At 41.5% G+C, this 19,919-nt stretch overlaps 2 non-coding genes across 2 annotated transcripts; both read right to left on the bottom strand.

The window, feature by feature from the left end:
- Window positions 1-12,911: 12,911 nt before the first annotated feature.
- On the bottom strand, window positions 12,912-12,984 carry trnav-aac (transfer RNA valine (anticodon AAC)). The gene has a single exon. It is a non-coding gene; the product is annotated as a tRNA-Val (tRNA).
- A 6,394-nt stretch (window positions 12,985-19,378) lies between these two features.
- On the bottom strand, window positions 19,379-19,451 carry trnav-aac (transfer RNA valine (anticodon AAC)). Its single transcript has one exon. It is a non-coding gene; the product is annotated as a tRNA-Val (tRNA).
- Window positions 19,452-19,919: the final 468 nt, after the last annotated feature.

Below are 19,919 nucleotides of genomic sequence, written 5' to 3'. Positions count from 1 at the left end.
ACAGACCAGCTAGATCTACTGTCTCTATTATATTATGACAGACCAGCTAGATCTACTGTCTCTATTATATTATGACAGACCAGCTAGATCTACTGTCTCTATTATATTATGACAGACCAGCTAGATCTACTGTCTCTATTATATTATGACAGACCAGCTAGATCTACTGTCTCTATTATATTATGACAGACCAGCTAGATCTACTGTCTCTATTATATTATGACAGACCAGCTAGATCTACTGTCTCTATTATATTATGACAGACCAGCTAGATCTACTGTCTCTATTATATTATGACAGACCAGCTAGATCTACTGTCTCTATTATATTATGACAGACCAGCTAGATCTACTGTCTCTATTATATTATGACAGACCAGCTAGATCTACTGTCTCTATTATATTATGACAGACCAGCTAGATCTACTGTCTCTATTATATTATGACAGACCAGCTAGATCTACTGTCTCTATTATATTATGACAGACCAGCTAGATCTACTGTCTCTATTTATATTATGACAGACCAGCTAGATCTACTGTCTCTATTATATTATGACAGACCAGCTAGATCTACTGTCTCTATTATATTATGACAGACCAGCTAGATCTACTGTCTCTATTATATTATGACAGACCAGCTAGATCTACTGTCTCTATTATATTATGACAGACCAGCTAGATCTACTGTCTCTATTATATTATGACAGACCAGCTAGATCTACTGTCTCTATTATATTATGACAGACCAGCTAGATCTACTGTCTCTATTATATTATGACAGACCAGCTAGATCTACTGTCTCTATTATATTATGACAGACCAGCTAGATCTACTGTCTCTATTATATTATGACAGACCAGCTAGATCTACTGTCTCTATTATATTATGACAGACCAGCTAGATCTACTGTCTCTATTATATTATGACAGACCAGCTAGATCTACTGTCTCTATTATATTATGACAGACCAGCTAGATCTACTGTCTCTATTATATTATGACAGACCAGCTAGATCTACTGTCTCTATTATATTATGACAGACCAGCTAGATCTACTGTCTCTATTATATTATGACAGACCAGCTAGATCTACTGTCTCTATTATATTATGACAGACCAGCTAGATCTACTGTCTCTATTATATTATGACAGACCAGCTAGATCTACTGTCTCTATTATATTATGACAGACCAGCTAGATCTACTGTCTCTATTATATTATGACAGACCAGCTAGATCTACTGTCTCTATTATATTATGACAGACCAGCTAGATCTACTGTCTCTATTATATTATGACAGACCAGCTAGATCTACTGTCTCTATTATATTATGACAGACCAGCTAGATCTACTGTCTCTATTATATTATGACAGACCAGCTAGATCTACTGTCTCTATTATATTATGACAGACCAGCTAGATCTACTGTCTCTATTATATTATGACAGACCAGCTAGATCTACTGTCTCTATTATATTATGACAGACCAGCTAGATCTACTGTCTCTATTATATTATGACAGACCAGCTAGATCTACTGTCTCTATTATATTATGACAGACCAGCTAGATCTACTGTCTCTATTATATTATGACAGACCAGCTAGATCTACTGTCTCTATTATATTATGACAGACCAGCTAGATCTACTGTCTCTATTATATTATGACAGACCAGCTAGATCTACTGTCTCTATTATAATATGACAGACCAGCTAGATCTACTATCTCTATTATATTATGACAGACCAGCTAGATCTACTGTCTCTATTATATTATGTAAGGGAAGACCCCCCTGTATTGGACAAAAATGAATGGCAAGATATTGGCAGTGGCCAAACCATATACACATTGTCCAATACCACCCAATTCGGCGTTGATTCATGCAAAGCATATTGCAAATGCCATATGGCTATTGCCGGTTTTTCATATTGGATATGTAACCCAAGTCAACGTCCAAAAGCAAAATTTTGAAAAAATGAATTTTTTGTAAAAAACTTATCACCCCTTTAAAAAGTGCTTTCTGGACCGTTTTTCGAAATTCTTTCGATTTTTTTGTCAATTACACATGTGTAAGAACTGTATGAATATACTTTTGTCCAATTTTATTATCATATTTTTTTTTTTTCACATGCGCATAAGGAATATGTTTTGTGCATTTTCAATATGATTTCATACGACGTCAAAAGTCAAAAGTCAAAAATGTCAACATTTTGGAAAAAACTTCACACCACCCTTAAAAAGTGCTTTCTGGACCGTTTTTCAAAATTCTTTCAAATTTTGTGTCAATTACACACGTATAAGAACTGTATCAACATACTTTAGTTGTATTTCTATGTCTCTTTTATATTATGACAGACCAGCTAGATCTACTGTCTCTATTATATTATGACAGACCAGCTAGATCTACTGTCTCTATTATATTATGACAGACCAGGTAGATATACTGTCTCTGATATATAATGACAGACCAGCTAGATCTACTGTCTCTATTATATTATGACAGACCAGCTAGATCTGCTGTTTCTATTATATTATGACAGACCAGCTATATCTACTGTCGCTATTATATTATGACAGACCAGCTAGATCTGCTGTTTCTATTATATAATGACAGACCGGCTATATCTACTGTCTCTATTATATTATGACAGACCAGGTAGATCTACTGTCGCTATTATATTATGACAGACCAGCTAGATCTACTGTCTCTATTATATGACATACTTTAGTTGTATTTTAATATCATATATATATATTTTTCTTTTTACTTGTGCAGAAGGAATATGATTTGTCCATTTACAATATGATTTCATAGGAAGTCAAAAGTCAAAGTCAAAATTCACTTTTTTTGGGGCCAAATGCCATATGAAATTTGACATGCTCAAAAATGCAAAATTGACTGGCCTGATGAACACAGGATGGCCGAGCGGTGATAGTTGTACCTTTCCATCACTCGTTGTGTTGATTTCATCATGTCCATTAGGTGATGTTTTTTCACTTTTGCAAAGTCACTGTGCATTTGCAATATGGTTCAATGGGCATGTACCATCACGATTTTGTCATGCTATAAAAATCCTGCAGGAATGCAAAATTGACTGGTCTGATGAACACAGGATGGCCGAGCAGTGATAGTTGTACATTTCCATCACTCGTTGTGTTGATTTCATCATGTCCATTAGGTGATGTTTTTTCACTATAGAATCATATTGCAAGTGCACGTGCATTTGCAATATGTTTCAATGGGCATTTACCATATGAAATTTGACATGCTCAAAAATGCTAAATTGACTGGTCTGATGAACACAGGATGGCCGAGCAGTGATAGTTGTACATTTCCATCACTCGTTGTGTTGATTTCATCATGTCCATTAGGTGATTTTTTTTCACTATAGAATCATATTGCAAGTGCACGTGCATTTGCAATATGGGTCAATGGACAATTACCATATGAAATTTGACATGCTCAAAAATGTTAAATTGACTGGTCTGATGAACACAGGATGGCCGAGCAGTGAGAGTTGTACCTTTCCATCACTCGTTGTGTTGATTTCATCATGTCCATTTGTTTATGTTCTCTCACTTTTGCAAAGTCACTGTGCATTTGCAATATGGTTCAATGGGCATGTACCATCACGATTTTGTCATGCTATAAAAATCCTGCAGGAATGCAAAATTGACTGGCCCGATGAACTCGGGATGGCTGGGCAGTGATTCTGGTTCATCTCAATGGCTCGTTAGGGTTGATTTCAGAATGTCACTTTTGGTGATGGTACCTCACTGTTTAACCTGTTGCTTCTACCCGGGACGCTTGCGTCCCAACTAGAGCTCTGGAAATGCAAATGCGCTACGCTAAATGCTAATAGTATTAGTTAAAACTCAAAAGTTCATTAAAATACACATGCAGGGTATCGAATTAAAGCTACACTCGTTGTGAATCCAGGCAACAAGTCAGATTTTTAAAATGCTTTTCGGCGAAAGCATGAGAAGCTATTATCTGATAGCATGCAACACCCCAAAAGACCCACAGGGGACGTAAACTAAATAATTAGCATTTCGGCGTTACACAAACCGCACAATAAAATAGAAAACATTCATTACCTTTCACCATCTTCTTTGTTGGCACTCCTAGATGTCCCATAAACACTATTTGGGTCTTTATTTCGATTAAATCGGTCCATATAAAGCCTAGATATCGTTATATGTAGACTGTGTGATAAACGAAAAAAACATCGTTTCAAAACGTAACGTCATTTTTTAAAATTCAAAAAGTCGACGATAAACTTTCACAAAACACTTCGAAATACGTTTGTAATGCAACTTTAGGTATTAGTAAACGTTAATAAGCGATAAAATTCATCAGGAGGCGATGTAAAGATTATTAGCTGTCCGTCTGGAAAAATGTCCGGCTAGAAACTCAACGAAAATATCCGGTCCTAGACCGGATTAGATACGGTGTCCTGTATGTGTTTGACCAAGAAAAAACTCGAAGGGAAATGACAAGACTCTAGACACCCTGTGGAAGCTGTAGGTACTGCAACCTCAGTCAATTAATTGTGGTTCACGTTTATCAATGGGTTCAAGTAGCGCATGGATATATTTTCCCCATTTTCAGTGATCAGTTTTTCCTGTGCTTTTCGATGTAAATGCCGTTCTGGTAAAGCCACAGCAGTGATTTAACCAGTTTTTTAAACGTCTGAGTGTTTTCTATCCACACAGACTAAGCAAATGCATATACTATATTCCTGGCATGAGTAGCAGGGCGCTGAAATGTTGCGCGATTTTTAACAGAATGTTCAAAAAAGTAGAGGGTCGACTGAAGAGGTTAAACATATTGCAAATGGACAAGAGTCACCAGCACGTCACCGTCCATCAGTCAATTAGATATCATTCTGACACCAAACTGATACAAACTGACACTAACCCCACTTTTTCCAACTTGTTTAGTAACCAACTATCAAATACTTCAGAGCTGGCCCAAAATTCAAAACGCCTTCGGTTCAAACCATAAAAAAAACATCAAACACATAGTTACGTTCTAGCTGCGGGTCCATTTCTTATGTTACGTGTAGGCTAGCTGAGACGACCCCGAATCCCAAGTTTCGGCTCGATCGGTCATTTGGTGTCCGAGCAAAACCCTAATTGGTGCTGAAAATCAAAAATGTTCTATGACTTGCTACGGGGTCCTTGAAAGAGCTATCGGACCGAAACGTTGGGGTCTGTCTATATGGACCGAGGCGGTCGCAATGCACCTAGTCTTGTGTCTCTGAGACATTTCTAAATGTCGCCATTTTCGTAATGGTCAAAATTAATTGAAGTCATTGCAAATGTACGAAGCTGTTTCTCGGTCCGAGAACCGTCTAGAGCCACCCAACTCACCACGCACTATTGACCTGAGGTCTAGAACAGGATTCTAAAGTTTCGGAACTCTAGGTCTGACGGTTCTTTAAAAGTTCCAACAAGGTTAACTAATGCAGTGCACCCCAATGGGTCCCTCCTTCCAAGTTGTGTGTCTGTGTGATTTAGTTTTCCTTTGAAATTTTATGGGAAAAATGACTGATTTACAGTTCATGGGGGTTGCCTAATCACACATATGACGTTTTGGACAGATCTGACTTTTTTAACCCCTCGAAACAGCCCCTGAGACACCAATTATGGCACTTCCGGTTGGCACAGGAAGCTATAAGTCAACACATATCCTCACTGGGGTATGCTTTTACAGAATCCTGAGTTTTAAGTCCTTACGTTAAGAATTGACTGATTTACACAGGGTTGAATGCACTATGTCTATCAAACTGCAGGCAGGTAATGGAAAAACACTTTTAGGGTGATTTTAACCACTTCCGGTTGCTTCAGGAAGCTTAGAATTGGCACAGGTAGACCTCATAGTGGTCTGATGGACTGTCATAGAAGACAGGTTCATAAGGCATTCATAACCCACATAGGCTTCAGGTTGAATTTAGAGGTGCAGGCAATGTATTCCTATGGGGAGAGAAGTCAATGCAAACTCTTTGAAGTAAACACCTTCTTTTAACTATTAAGGGTTAATGCTACACGGTCAAGGTTAGGCTTGCACGGATCGGGAGGACCTTAGGAACGTACCTGAGGTCGAATTGTGCTTCTCACCCTAACGGTTCACTCTCTGTCACCCAAAAGCAAATGACGTGGTGGGGCAGGCTTAATTTTGGGCCTACTTTTCTAATGGTCGCTGCGCTTAGACCGAGCGAGCTACGGTCAAGCGGGATATCTCGTTGAACTCGGCACGGCCTAGAGATTATGGTAATGCCATTGCCTGCTCTCTGTGTCTTTAAGAACCGCACTTTTTAACTCCATCCTTGCTGTGTGTGCGTGTGAGAGCTTTTCTTTGACATCTATTGGGAGAAATGACTGATTTACAGTTTAGGAGGGTTACCTAGTCACACATATGAAGTTTTGGAGAGATATGACTTTTCTAACCCTTCAAAACAGACAGTGTGACCCAATTAAAGGCACTTCCGGTTGGCACAGGAAGCTATAAGTAAACACATGTCTTGATTGACATAAACACTTACAGAATCCTGAGTTTTAAGTCTTTAAGTTAAGAATTGACTGATCTACGATCTACACAGTGTTGAATGCAGTCATTTTCACCTTTGAAGGTTATGTACATCAAAACTCCTTTTGGGTCAATTTAACCACTTCCGGTTGCTCCAGGAAGCTTAGAATCGACACAGGTAGACCTCATAGTGGTCTGATGGACTGTCATAGAAGACAGGTTCATTAGGCATTCATAACCCACATAGGCTTCAGGTTGAATTTAGAGGTGCAGGCAATGTATTCCTATGGGCTAGAGAAGTCAATGCAAACTGTTTGAAGTAAACACCTTCTTTTAACTATTAAGGGTTAATGCCACACGGTCAAGGTTAGGCTTGCACGGATCGGAAGGACCTTAGGAACGTACCTGAGGTCAAATTGTGCTTCTCACCCTAAAGGTTCTCTCACTGTCACCCAAAAGCAAATGACGTGGTGGGGCAGGCTTAATTTTGGGCCTACTTTTCTCATGGTCGCTGCGCTCAGACCGAGCGAGCTACGGTCAAGCGGGATATCTCATTGAACTCGGCACGGCCTAGAGATTATGGTAATGCCATTGCCTGCTCTCTGTGTCTTTGAGCACCGCCCTTTTTCACTCCATCCTTGCTGTGTGTGTGTGTGAGAACTTTTCTTTGACATCTGTTGGGAGAAATGACTGATTTACAGTTTATGAGGTTTACCTAGTCACACATATGAAGTTTTGGAGAGATGTGACTTTTTTAACCCTTCAAAACAGACAGTGTGACCCAATTAAAGGCACTTCCTTTGGCACAGGAAGCTATAAGTAAACACATATCTTGATTGACATAGACACTTTGAGAATCCTGAGTTTTAAGTCTTTAAGTTAAGAATTGACTGATCTACACAGGGTTGAATGCACTATGTTTATCAAACTGCAGGCAGTGTATGGATCAACACTGATAAGGTGATTTCAACCACTTCCGGTTGCTTCAGGAAGCTTAGAATTGGCACAGGTAGACCTCATAGTGGTCTGAGGGACTGCCATAGAAGACAGGTTCATAAGGCATTCATAACCCACATAGGCTTCAGGTTGAATTTAGAGGTGCAGGCAATGTATTCCGGGGAGAGAAGTCAATGCAAACTCTTTGAAGTAAACACCTTCTTTTAACTATTAAGGGTTAATGCCACACGGTCAAGGTTAGGCTTGCACGGATGGGAGGACCTTAGGAACGTACCTGAGGTCGAATTGTGCTTCACCCTAACGGTTCACTCTCTGTCACCCAAAAGCAAATGACGTGGTGGGGCAGGCTTAATTTTGGGCCTACTTTTCTAATGGTCCAGTCAAGCGGGATATCTCCTTGAACTCGGCACGGCCTAGAGATTATGGTAATGCCATTGCCTGCTCTCTGTGTCTTTAAGAACACTTTTTAACTCCATCCTTGCTGTGTGTGCGTGTGAAGCTTTTCTTTGACATCTATTGGGAGAAATGACTGATTTACAGTTTTTAGGAGGGTTACCTAGTCACAATATTAAGTTTTGGAGATTAGATATGACTTTTCTAACCCTTCAAAACAGACAGTGTGACCCAATTAAAGGCACTTCCGGTTGGCACAGGAAGCTATAAGTAAACACATGTCTTGATTGACATAAACACTTACAGAATCCTGAGTTTTAAGTCTTTAAGTTAAGAATTGACTGATCTACGATCTACACAGTGTTGAATGCAGTCATTTTCACCTTTGAAGGTTATGTACATCAAAAAACACCTTTTGGGTCAATTTAACCACTTCCAATTGCTCCAGGAAGCTTAGAATCGACACAGGTAGACCTCATAGTGGTCTGATGGACTGTCATAGAAGACAGGTTCATTAGGCATTCATAACCCACATAGGCTTCAGGTTGAATTTAGAGGTGCAGGCAATGTATTCCTATGGGGAAGAAGTCAATGCAAACTGTTTGAAGTAAACACCTTCTTTTAACTATTAAGGGTTAATGCCACACGGTCAAGGTTAGGCTTGCACGGATCGGAAGGACCTTAGGAACGTACCTGAGGTCAAATTGTGCTTCTCACCCTAAAGGTTCTCTCACTGTCACCCAAAAGCAAATGACGTGGTGGGGCAGGCTTAATTTTGGGCCTACTTTTCTCATGGTCGCTGCGCTCAGACCGAGCGAGCTACGGTCAAGCGGGATATCTCATTGAACTCGGCACGGCCTAGAGATTATGGTAATGCCATTGCCTGCTCTCTGTGTCTTTGAGCACCGCCCTTTTTCACTCCATCCTTGCTGTGTGTGTGTGTGAGAACTTTTCTTTGACATCTGTTGGGAGAAATGACTGATTTACAGTTCATGAGGTTTACCTAGTCACACATATGAAGTTTTGGAGAGATGTGACTTTTTTAACCCTTCAAAACAGACAGTGTGACCCAATTAAAGGCACTTCCGGTTGGCACAGGAAGCTATAAGTAAACACATATCTTGATTGACATAGACACTTACAGAATCCTGAGTTTTAAGTCTTTAAGTTAAGAATTGACTGATCTACACAGGGTTGAATGCACTATGTCTATCAAACTGCAGGCAGTGTATGGATCAACACTGATAAGGTGATTTCAACCACTTCCGGTTGCTTCAGGAAGCTTAGAATTGGCACAGGTAGACCTCATAGTGGTCTGAGGGACTGTCATAGAAGACAGGTTCATAAGGCATTCATAACCCACATAGGCTTCAGGTTGAATTTAGAGGTGCAGGCAATGTATTCCTATGGGGAGAGAAGTCAATGCAAACTCTTTGAAGTAAACACCTTCTTTTAACTATTAAGGGTTAATGCTACACGGTCAAGGTTAGGCTTGCACGGGTCGAATTGTGCTTCTCACCCTAACGGTTCTCTCACTGTCACCCAAAAGCAAATGACATTGAGGGCCAGGCTTCATTTTGGTTCTGCTTTTTTTCAAGGTCACTGCACTCAGAGCGAGCTACGGTCAAGCGGGCGTCTCGTTGAACTCGGCACAGTCTGGAGACTATGGTGATGCCATTTTTTGTGTTGATTTCAGAATGCCATTTTGGTGATGGTCCCTCTCCGTTTAAACATATTGTACAAAAGTCAACTAGCAAGTCAGTGTCCATCAGTCAATTAGATGTCATTCTGACACAGAACTGATACCAATTGACACCAAACCCACTTTTTAGGCTTTGTGTGTCTTTAAGCACCGCACGTTGTCACTCCATCCTTGCTGTGTGTGTTTTCTCTGTGTGTGTGTGTGAGAGAGAGCTTTTCTTTGACATCTGTTGGGAGAAATGACTGACTTACAGTTTATGGGGGTTGCCTAATCACACATATGAAGTTTTGAAAAGATCTGACCTTTTTAACCCTTGGAAACTGCCACTGTGACACCATTTAAGGCACTTCCGGTTGGCACAGGAAGCTATAAATAAACTCATATCATGATTTGGGTATGCCTTTACAGAATCCTGAGTTTGAAGTCTTTACGTTAAGAACTGAGTTATTTACGGAGGGTTTAGTGAGTGTGTGTTATTTCAGAAAATCATAGAAAATCACAGAAATCTCGCAGAGCTCCGCAGCAGATTCGTAAGAACACCCTGCAACTGGATCTGTAACCTTTGAAAAAAAAAACACCTATCCGTGAACATCACCTAGGTGTCGTTGTACGATTTCTCTTAAATGACGATAGATAAATGGCCGGTTCTTTTTTTATTGACACCGGAGGCTCCTTGACTTTGACGTGAAGTGGAAAAATAATTTCTCTATTTTCATTTTGGACCTTTAATCCAAGATAAATGGCCATAACTCAAAAACCGTTGAGGCCTAGACGCCATCTTGTTCGGGGCCAACTGCCCATTATGCCGCCCCTACGCTCACCGAGTTTCGGCTTCTAAATATTTTCAGTTTTCGAGATAAGGCCCGGTCGTGAATCGTGATGTTTTGTCCAATAGCAATATGATTGCTTATGCCCTCTTGTGGGAATTTCCGGGACGGTGGAAAAATTACCTAAATCTTATTATTTTTGTAAAACGGAAACCGAATGTCCGACAAAGTTCATTTGATGACTTCCTGGTAGGTCCGGCCCTGCCGCTCGGCCCGACGCCGTCCGCGAATTTTACAAACGATTTCGGACGTCTAGTAAGGGACCGTACATTTGCAATATGGACTTTCTCACTAACCATACAGGTACTGCCGAAATCTTCCCTTAAGGTATGGAATACTAAGGGTGTGGCTGACTTTGGCGGGGTGGGACATTTATCGCTCTCAGAACCTATTGAAAATCTGAAATGACTTAGTCCATTAATTAAGCAATAATGCTTGAGAAGCCGGGAATTATGAGGTATTTTTAAAATATTTGTTTTGTTAATAAAAACTATATGTTATCTCTTTGTCATTATGGGGTATTGTGTGTAGATAGATTTTATTTTATTTCATCCATTTTAGTATAAGTCTGTAACGTAACAAAATGTGGAAAAAAGTAAGGGGCCTGAAAACTTTCCGAATGCACTGTACCTATGCAGGCTAGCTACTTTTCCTTTGCTAGCCAGCCAACTAAATCTATCACACAATCACATCAAGCAGCTGAAATGACAGAAAACGATCTACATTTTTGTTTGTTTTACCTTGGATTATATTGCCATTTCTTTGGATATATCCATTACAATGACCCTGATAAATGCATTTGCCTGGCTCAGAGAAGCTGTCGGTCTGTTCACATTCATACAGATCGCACGGTGGAGGTCCCCAAAAAACGGCAACATTGATCCACAGGTCGGAGAGGTAGACAGCAAGGTTTAGATAAACCACAACTGTTTCAAACCAAATGCTAGCCTCTGGGCATTGGGAAATATTGAATATGACCTTTCGCGTGTGAGGCGAACGTGATAACCACTACGCTACTGAAACTACAATACAAAAAGAGGAAGTCGTGGAAAATATTAGGAATGCCCACAAGTCTACCTCACTTAAAAACTGTTAAGACTCTAGGGGCAGTATTTCATTTTTGGATAAAAAGACGTGCCCGTTTTAAGCGCAATATTTTGTCACGAAAAGATGCTCGAATATGCTTGGAATTGATAGTTTTGGAAAGAAGACAGTCTTACGTTTCCAGAAATGCAAAGATTTTCACTGTGAGTCCCTTAGAACAAATGCTTCGGGCAAAACCAAGATGTATGACCGACCAGGAAATGCACAGGATTTCTGAGGCTACGTTTTCCATGATCGCCTTATATGGCTGTGAATGCGACAGGAATGAACGGACTCTTTCTCTTGTTTCCCCAAGGTCTTTGCAGCATTGTGACGTATTTGTAGGCATATCATTGGAAGATTGACCATAAGAGACTACAATTGCCAAGTGTCCCCCTTGGTGTCTGTGTGGCAATTGGTGCGCAAAAGTCAGGTCCCGGTATTTTTCCATTCAAATCTCAGAACAAACCAGGCTACAAGGACGGTGCTTTCAATGGAGAGAAATATGACAAACCACCTTCAGGATTGATTCAAACAACGTTTTCCATGTTTCAGTCGATATTATGGAGTTAATTCGGAAAAAAGTTCGACATGTAGGTGACTGAATTTTCGGTTAGTTTCGGTAGCCAAATGCATAGTAACAAAAGGGAACGATGTGTCCTACACAAGAATCTTTCAGGAAAAACTGGACATCTGCTATGTAACTGAGAGTCTCCTCATTGAAACATCTGAAGTTCTTCAAAGGTAAATTATTTTATTTGATTCCTTGGCTGGTTTTTGTGAATATGTTGCGTGCTAAATGCTAACGCTAATGCTAAGCTAGCTATCACCACTCTTACACAAATTAGTGATTTTCTCTGGTTCTAAAGCATATTTTGAAAATCTGAGACGACACGATTGTTAAGAAAAGGATAAGCTTGAGAACAGGCATATTTATTTCATTTCATTTGCGATTTTTAGAAATCGCTAACGTTGCGTTATGGTAATGAGCTTCAGGCTGTAGTTACGCTACCGCATACGGGTTTGGGCGGACTATGAGGTTAATATCCCAAAGTGAGTACCACAGAAAGAGCCATAATACCCATTAAAAACTAGCGGTCAAACAGGAAAATGGTTCCAATCATTTTTCCACCCTTCATGTTCCCCACAGGGGATTTTAAAAACACTTAAAATAAGTGCTGTGTTTCTTGTCTGCTTACCCTGGAGTGGTAAACTATTTGAATCATTATGGACCTCAGACCACACGTAGAAGGAATGTATTCAGAGCGCCCAAGCTAGCCACACATGCAGAGTGCGTTACGCGACAAAAAAGGTAAGTCTGAATACCAAATACTGAGAAGTGCGAAGGAAAAGCATGAATTCCGAAAATGGGACCGAGCCCTAAGTGATTAGGCTGACTGTCCAATTTGTTAAAAAGTGTTTCCGCCCGGTCTCGAACCGGGGACCTTTCGCATGTTAGGCGAACGTGATAACCACTACACTACAGAAACCTGATGAGTGGAATACTAAGGGTGTGGCTGACTTTGGCTGGGTGGGGCATTTATCGCTCTCAGAACCTATTGAAAATCAGAAATTACTTAGTCCATTAATTAAGCAATAATGCTTGAGAAGCCGGGAATTATGAGGTATTTTTAAAATATTTGTTTTGTTAATAAAAACTATATGTTATCTCTTTGTCATTATGGGGTATTGTGTGTAGATAGATTTTATTTTATTTCATCCATTTTAGTATAAGTCTGTAACGTAACAAAATGTGGAAAAAAGTAAGGGGCCTGAAAACTTTCCGAATGCACTGTACCTATGCAGGCTAGCTACTTTTCCTTTGCTAGCCAGCCAACTAAATCTATCACACAATCACATCAAGCAGCTGAAATGACAGAAAACGATCTACATTTTTGTTTGTTTTACCTTGGATTATATTGCCATTTCTTTGGATATATCCATTACAATGACACTGATAAATTAATTTGCCTGGCTCAGAGAAGCTGTCAGTCTGTTCACATTCATACAGATCGCACGGTGGAGGTCCCCCAAAAAACGGCAACATTGATCCACAGGTCGGAGAGGTAGACAGCAAGGTTTAGATAAACCACAACTGTTTCAAACCAAATGCTAGCCTCTGGGCATTGGGAAATATTGAATATGACCTTTCGCATGTGAGGCGAACGTGATAACCACTACACTACTGAAACTACAATAGAAAAAGAGTAAGTCGTGGAAAATATTAGGAATGCCCACAAGTCTACCTCACATAATATCCCAAAGTGAGTACCACAGAAAGAGCCATAATACCCATTAAAAACTAGCGGTCAAACAGGAAAATGGTTCCAATCATTTTTCCACCCTTCATGTTCCCCACAGGGGATTTTAAAAACACTTAAAATAAGGGCTGTGTTTCTTGTCGGCTTACCCTGGAGTGGTAAACTATTTGAATCATTAGGGACCTCAGACCACACGTAGCAGGAATATATTCAGAGCGCCCAAGCTAGCCACACATGCAGAGTGCGTTACGCGACTAAAAAAGTTAAGTCTGAATACCAAATACTGAGAAGTGCGAAGGAAAAGCATGAATTCCGAAATTGGGACCGAGCCCTAAGTGAATAGGCTTACTGTCCAATTTGTTAAAAAGTGTTTCCGCCCGCTTTCGAACCGGGGACCTTTCGCGTGTGAGTCGAACGTGATAACCACTACACTACAGAAAGCTGATGAGTTGAATACTAAGGGTGTGGCTGACTTTGGCTGGGTGGGGCATTTATCAATCTCTGAACCTATTGAAAATCAGAAATTACTTAGTCCATTAATTAAGCAATAAGGCTTGAGAAGCCGGGAATTATGAGGAATTTTTAGAATATTTGTTTTATTAATAAAAACTATATGTTATCGCTTTGTCATTATGGGGTATTGTGTGTAGATATATTTTATTTTATTTCATCCATTTTAGTATAAGTCTGTAACGTAACAAAATGTGGAAAAAAGTAAGGGGCCTGAAAACTTTCCGAATGCACTGTACCTATGCAGGCTAGCTTCTTTTCCTTTGCTAGCCAGCCAACTAAATCTATCACACAATCACATCAAGCAGCTGAAATGACAGAAAACGATCTACATTTTTGTTTGTTTTACCTTGGATTATCTTGCCATTTCTTTGGATATATCCATTACAATGACACTGATAAATGAATTTGCCTGGCTCAGAGAAGCTGTCGGTCTGTTCACATTCATACAGATCGCACGGTGGAGGTCCCCAAAAAACGGCAACATTGATCCACAGGTCGGAGAGGTAGACAGCAAGGTTTAGATAAACCACAACTGTTTCAAACCAAATGCTAGCCTCTGGGCATTGGGAAATATTGAATATGACCTTCCGCGTTGGAGCGAACGTGATAACCACTACACTACTGAAACTACAATAGAAAAAGTATACATTTCATTAAATTTATTATGCCCACAACGTCTACCTCAATAATATCCCAAGTCTTAGCTAGCTACACAGAAAGAGCCATAGATACCCATTAAAAACTAGCAGTCTAACTGCCCTGAAAATGGTTCAATCAGCTTTAAAAACCACCTAGCTAGTCCACCGTCTGTATTAGCAGCACAACTATTACCTCAACTGAAACTACTTGAATAGTGTAGTGGACCTAGCCACATAGTTGTCTTTGAATGTATTCAGAGCGCCAAGATAATTGTGTAGTTTAGAGTGTGTAGTTTTATGTCGTCCTTAACATAGGAGACTCTGCTATAGCCAAATAGCTAGCCAACGTCTAATGAAAAGCAGAATTCTGCAAAAATGGGATTTCGAGCTCCAAGGTAGTATCACATTTTTCATTTCATTTCATTACAGTACAACGGCTTGATTTGTTTGATCATTAGCTAAATAGCTAGCTACATAGCAGAAACCTGTATCAAAGATAATTGTGTAGTCTGAGCGATTTCCTAGGTTAGCTAGCAAGCTATTGTCGTTCTTTAACGCAACGTAACGTAATCAACACTGCTAGCTTAGCCAGCTAGCCCCGAATAGCAGCACAGTAGAAACTATTACACTCAACGGAACGACTTGATTAGTGTAGTGTCAAACAACGCAGCCAATGCCAACTAGCCTACTTAGTCAACAACGCAGCCTCTGCCAGCTAGCCTACTTCAGCAGTACTGTATCATTTTAATCATTTTAGTCAATAAGATTCTTGCTACGTAAGCTTAACTCTCTGAACACTCGGATTGTAGTCCACTTGTCATTCCAATCTCCTTTGCATTAGCGTAGCCTCTTGTGTAGCCTGTCAACTATGTGTCTGTCTATCCCTGTTCTCTCCTCTCTGCACAGACCATACAAACGCTCCACACCGCGTGGCCGTGGCCAACCTAATCTGGTGGTCCCAGCGCACAACCCACGTGGAGTTCCAGGTCTCCGGTAGCCTCTGGAACTGCCGATCTGCGTAAACAAGGCAGAGTTCATCTCCGCCTATGTCTCCCTCCAGTCCCTCGACTTCTTGGCACTGACGGAAACATGGATCACCACAGACAACACTGCTACTCCTACTGCTCTCTCTTCGTCTGCCCACGTGTTCTCGCACACCCCGAGAGCTTCTGGTCAGCGGGGTGGTGGCACCGATCCTCATCTCTCCCAAGTGGTCATTCTCTCTTTCTCCCCTTACCCATCTGTCTATCGCCTCCTTTTAATTCCATGCTGTCACAGTTACCAGACCTTTCAAGCTTAACATCCTTATCATTTATCGCCCTCCAGGTTCCCTCGGAGAGTTCATCAATGAGCTTGATGCCTTGATAAGCTCCTTTCCTGAACGGCTCACCTTTCACAGTTCTGGGCGACTTTAACCTCCCCACGCCTACCTTTGACTATTCCTCTCTGCCTCCTTCTTTCCACTCCTCCTTTTTGACCTCACCCTCTCACCTTCCCCCCTACTCACAAGGCAAAAAATACGCTTATGACCTCATCTTTACTAGATGCTGTTCTTCCACTAACCTCGTTTCAACTTTCCAAGTCTCCGACCACTACCTTGTATCCTTTTCCCTCTCGCTCTCATCCAACACTTCCCACACTGCCCCTAAAACTTTCGATGGTATCGCGCTAGTTTTTTCCTTTGCGCTTATCTCCCCCGCTACTCTTCCTCTTCCATCCTATCATCTCTTCCCTCTGCTCAAACCTTCTCCAACCTATTCCTGGCCTCCTCAACCCTCCTCTGTTCCCTTTCTGCATCCTTTGACTCTCTATGTCCCCATATCCTCCAGGCCGGAGAGGTCCTCCCTCCCGCTTAGATAAACCACAACTGTTTGCAAACCAAAGAACTAGGGCTCTGGGCAGCCGGGAAATGGAGGAAAATGACCTTTCGCGGACCTGACATCCTTTCACTCCCTCCTGAAACTACAATTTCCTCTTCTCTCTCTGCTGCTAAAGCCACAAGTCTACCACACTAAATTCCAAGTGATCTGCCACAGAAACCCTAGGAAGCCTTTGCAACCTTCTCCTCCCTCCTGAATCCTCCTCCCCCTCCCCCTCCTCCCTCTCTGCAGATGACTTCGTAAACCATTTTGAAAAGAATGAAAAAAAAAAGGTCGACGACATCCGATCCTCGTTTGCTAAGTCAAACGACACCGCTTTCTGCTCAACTGCCCTACCCTGTGCTCTGACCTCTTTCTCCCCTCTCTCTCCAGATGAAATCTCGGGGACGTCTTGACGGCCGGCCGGAATACAACCTGCCCGCTTGACCCTGAGCTTCTCCAGACCATTTCCGGAGACCTCCTCCCTTTTTCCTCAAGGTCTTTGCTCATCAACTGATCCCTGACCGCTGGCAAACGTCCCTTCCGTTTGACAAGAGAGCGAGCCAAGTTGCACCCCTTCTGAAAAAACCTACACTCGATCCCTCCGATGTCAAAACTACAGACCAGTATCCCTTCTTTCTTTTCTCTCCAAAACTCTTGAACGTGCCGTCCTTGGAAGCTCTGACCTGCTATCTCTCTCAGAATGACCTTCTTGATTCAAATCAGTCAGGTTTCAAGACTAGTCATTCAACTGAGACTGCTCTTTCTGTATCACGGAGGCGCTCCGCACTGCTAAAGCTAACTCTCTCTCCTCTGCTCATCCTTCTAGACCTATCTGGCTGCCTTCGATACTGTGAACCATCAGATCCTCCTCTCCACCCTCTCCGAGTTGGGCATTCCGGCGCGCCCACGCTACTGGATTTGTTTCCTACCTGACAGGTCGCTCCTACCAGTGGCGTGGCGAGAATGCTAAGCTCCACACCACGTGCTCTCACCACTGGTGTCCCCCAGGGCTCTGTTCTAGGCCCTAGCCTATTCTCGCTATACACCAAGTCACTTGGCTCTGTCATAACCTCACATGGTCTCTCCTATCATTGCTATGCAGACGACACACAATTAATCTTCTCTTTCCCCTTCTGATGACCAGGTGGCAAACGCATTTGCATGTCTGGCAGACATATCCGTGTGGATGACGGATCACCACCCATCAGAGCTGAACCTCGGCAAGACGGAGCTGCTCTTCCTCCCGGGAAGGACTGCCCGTTCCATGATCTCGCCATCACGGGGATTTTAAAAACTCCATTGTGTCCTCCTCCCAGAGCGCTAAGAACCTTGAATCGTGATCCTGGACAACACCCTGTCGTTCTCAACTAACATCAACATGTGGCCCGTTCCTGTAGGTTCATGCTCTACAACATCCGAGAAATTTCACAGGAAGCGGCGAGGTCCTAATCCAGGCACTTGTCATTCCCGTTAAATTACTGCAACTCGCTGTTGGCTGGGCTCCTGCCTGTGCCATTAAACCCCTAAACTCATCCAGAAACCTGATGAGCCCGTCTGGTGTTCAACCTTGGCAAGTTCTTTATCACTCACCCCTATTGAAAATCCGCTTAGTCCATTAATTAAGCAATAAGTTGAAGCTCGCATTATGCTATTTTTACAAGACCATGGTGCTTTATTAATAAAAACTATATGTTATCCCTCAGTGTCACCTCCAGGCTCTGATCAGGCCCTATTTTACCCAAATAAGGGCACTAACGTTCATCCAAATCTGGCCTGCTTTCGCCTCCCTACCACTGAGGAAGTACAGTTCCCGCTCAGCCCAGTCAAAACTGTTAGCGCTGCTCTGGCCCCCAATGGTGGAACAAACTCCATTTTGTTTGTTTTACGCCAGGACAGCGGATCAATCACCACCTTCCGGAGACACCTGAAACCCCACCTCTTTAAGGAATACCTACATTCATAAAGTAATCCCTCTCACCCCCTCCCCAAAAGATTTAGATGCACTACTGTTCCACTGGAGGTCATAAGGTGAATGACAGCAAGGTTTAGATAAGTCGCAACTGGATAAGAGCGTCTTTAAATGACCAAATGTAAAATGTAAATGGGCATTGGGAAATATTGAATATGACCTTTCGCGTGTGAGGCGAACGTGATAACCACTACACTACTGAAACTACAATAGAAAAAGAGGAAGTCGTGGAAAATATTAGGAATGCCCACAAGTCTACCTCACATAATATCCCAAAGTGAGTACCACAGAAAGAGCCATAATACCCATTAAAAACTAGCGGTCAAACAGGAAAATGGTTCCAATCATTTTTCCACCCTTCATGTTCCCCACAGGGGATTTTAAAAACACTTAAAATAAGGGCTGTGTTTCTTGTCGGCTTACCCTGGAGTGGTAAACTATTTGAATCATTAGGGACCTCAGACCACACGTAGCAGGAATATATTCAGAGCGCCCAAGCTAGCCACACATGCAGAGTGCGTTACGCGACAAAAAAGGTAAGTCTGAATACCAAATACTGAGAAGTGCGAATGAAAAGCATGAATTCCGAAAATGGGACCGAGCCCTAAGTGATTAGGCTGACTGTCCAATTTGTTAAAAAGTGTTTCCGCCCGGTCTCGAACCGGGGACCTTTCGCGTGTTAGGCGAACGTGATAACCACTACACTACAGAAACCTGATGAGTGGAATACTAAGGGTGTGGCTGACTTTGGCTGGGTGGGGCATTTATCGATCTCAGAACCTATTGAAAATCAGAAATGACTTAGTCCATTAATTAAGCAATAAGGCTTGAGAAGCCGGGAATTATGAGGTATTTTTAGAATATTTGTTTTATTAATAAAAACTATATGTTATCGCTTTGTCATTATGGGGTATTGTGTGTAGATAAATTTTATTTTATTGAGTCGAACGTGATAACCACTACACTACTGAAACTACAATACAAAAAGAGGAAGTCGTGGAAAATATTAGGAATGCCCACAAGTCTACCTCACATAATATCCCAAATTGAGTACCACAGAAAGAGCCATAATACCCATTAAAAACTAGAGGTCATACAGGAAAATTATTCCAATAATTTTTCCACCCTTCATGTTCCCCACAGGGGATTTTAAAAACACTTAAAATAAGGGCTGTGTTTCTT

The sequence above is a fragment of the Oncorhynchus nerka genome, unplaced genomic scaffold (genome assembly GCF_034236695.1).
Source record: "Oncorhynchus nerka isolate Pitt River unplaced genomic scaffold, Oner_Uvic_2.0 unplaced_scaffold_1802, whole genome shotgun sequence".
Lineage (NCBI taxonomy): Eukaryota > Metazoa > Chordata > Actinopteri > Salmoniformes > Salmonidae > Oncorhynchus > Oncorhynchus nerka.
The sequence above is the reverse complement of the archived record's forward strand: the minus strand, read 5'-3'. Positions and strand labels throughout refer to the sequence as shown.